Source organism: Seriola lalandi, unplaced genomic scaffold (genome assembly GCF_002814215.2).
Source record: "Seriola lalandi dorsalis isolate HSWRI2012SDOR001 ecotype SW California unplaced genomic scaffold, Sedor1 jcf7180002054748, whole genome shotgun sequence".
Lineage (NCBI taxonomy): Eukaryota > Metazoa > Chordata > Actinopteri > Carangiformes > Carangidae > Seriola > Seriola lalandi.
This window is the reverse complement of record NW_019525301.1, coordinates 1,902,358-1,904,728: the sequence shown is the minus strand read 5'-3', so window position 1 is coordinate 1,904,728 and position 2,371 is coordinate 1,902,358.

The window sequence follows — 2,371 nt, the reverse complement described above, 5'->3', positions numbered from 1 at the left end:
CCCCCCTCCCTTGCCTTCTCCCACCCCCCACCTCTCCACTCGTGAGGGGAAGTACAAAGGGCCTCTTCAAATCCCACCGTACAGGAGCCTCATTTGCATAATTAGCATGCTGTTGCAGGTAAACCACGCTGCAGGGCCGGCGTGCACGATACTGATCGAACATCAACCCACCAACAGGTGTGATAGCAGTGTGATAAAGAGCATTCATTGGGTTCAGATGCTTTCTAACAAAGTCGGCTTTATCCTCGGTTATGATTTCCTGGACAGGCGACAGAAACTGGGGAAAGCGAGGTCGGAATAATGACAGAGCCGCGGCACAAAGGCAAAACGTAGACAACTACGTGAGAATCAGTCGGTTTAATGTCACTTAGAAGAGAGAAACCTGTCAAATACCCCGATCCTTACATCAGTATTGCACAAAAGTCTTGATTCTTCATTCTTCTTGTTCTTATCAAGGCTTGTTTTTTTTTTTTGGGTCAAATCAGATGACAGATTGAAAGAAAGAAAAATAAAAACACCCTCATTCTTGCCACAGCCATGTTGAATGTTGGCTCTTTTCCTTTTGTTTTTATTTGAGTTGAATGCCGTTGCACTAGCGGCTCCTGTGGCTACCACTTAAAAAAGAAAAAGCTACATAACTGCATATTAAGCTACAGAAAAATCACGTCTTACATGCACTGCATCATCTCTCGATTACATTTTGCTGTGTTACTGCTGTCTTGTGTAAAACCCCATCTCAGGGCCGCCATATTTCCAACAACAGAGTGAGCGCTAACAGACACATGGTATGGGGAAGTATGGCAGGTTACTTGAGTTGGCTGAAAATACGGTGTTACACAGGGGTTTGCAAAAATAAAGCACAAGCGCAATGTTGCATGGAGCTGCACGAACCACAGCGACACACACAGCTCGGTAGGTTTAGGGGACCAATGTTCAATCACCAATTGAACTCTGACCCCAAACCGACCCCCCCCAAAGACTTGCATCCAATGGCATTCCAGTACGGAAAAATAAAATAAACAAATAAAAGGCTCTTCTTTGTGCAAACTGTGCCCTTTAAAGTTTATATGACTCCGACTGGTCAAATTATTTTCCGTGTCTGCGTAGCTGCAAGTGTCAGTGTGACATAAATGTCTTCATCAGCCCTTGCCTGGCGATTGTACACATGAACCGCATGCGGCGACTGCATGGGTGACACCCAATACAGGAATAAACAGAGCTGCATGTGCATCCGCTGTCTGCACTTGTGACCGTTATGAGCCTTTAGTTGGCATCGAGCCGCGTGCAGCTGCGACCATGATCAGAAGCACTTACTGTAGTGAGAAAATGTAGAGAATTCAGGTGTGATGTAAGATATGGAGACGTATCATGGCACCAGTCAGATGGCTGAGAAACCCCACACAGTCTGCTGACCACACGCCGCATGCTTAGTACGTGTAGATCCACCGGTATCTACTGTACGTATGGGAGTATGCATTTCTCTAACGGCACTGAACACGAGCCGTCTGAGATCCAACATACAGATGGAAGTCGCCTCAGTGATGTGCTGACAGTCTGAACAGTGAGACAAGATGGGAAAATTAAGCTCAATTAAGACCAAAATCACCCAAATAAGATGGAAGAAAAAGATGACAGAGAAACACCGTACAGGTGACCTCCAAAATAAAAGCACGCTCACACTTTAAACTCCTGAACTTCGGAGACAGACTGATTTTTGCTTGCTTTACACATCTTTCCGCACTATATTTGCTTCCTTTTCCAACACTTCACCTGGTTTTTATTTACTGCCACCTGGCTGATGTTAAGATAAGTTCAAAAACAGTTTTTCAGTGAAACAAGAAATAGGTAACGAAGATCACACCGACAGATCGAGTCTCCAAGAACTGCGTGCTTATGTTTTGGGTCTTGAATTTCTTTTATTGGAGAGGTACCACTTCCACACGCACACGCGCGCGCACACATACACACACACACAGTCCTTGAACAAAGCTTCCTTGCGTTACTGACTGGGCCTCATTAGAGAATGAGCTCTCAGGACTGGAGACACAAAAGCCTCGCTCTCTTCTCCTTTCCTTCCCCTCTCTTCCTCTGTTCTCGTGGCCTTTTGATGTCAAGGGTACTGAACCATAGTGCACAGTCCAAAGAATAAGCTCTTCAAGAATACACACTCAGTTTCCTCTTTTTTTTTTTTTTTTAATCTTGTACCGAGCGTATTTGTGTGTGTGTGTGTGTGTGTGTGTGTGTGTGCGAACACAGAGAGATACAAGCCCTGATAAGCTGCTGTTGTTCTGCGGTCGTTGGTCAGTTCATCACACACACAACGGGCAGTGTTGGGAACTCCAGCGCCGCGATTGACTGATAGAGACATCAC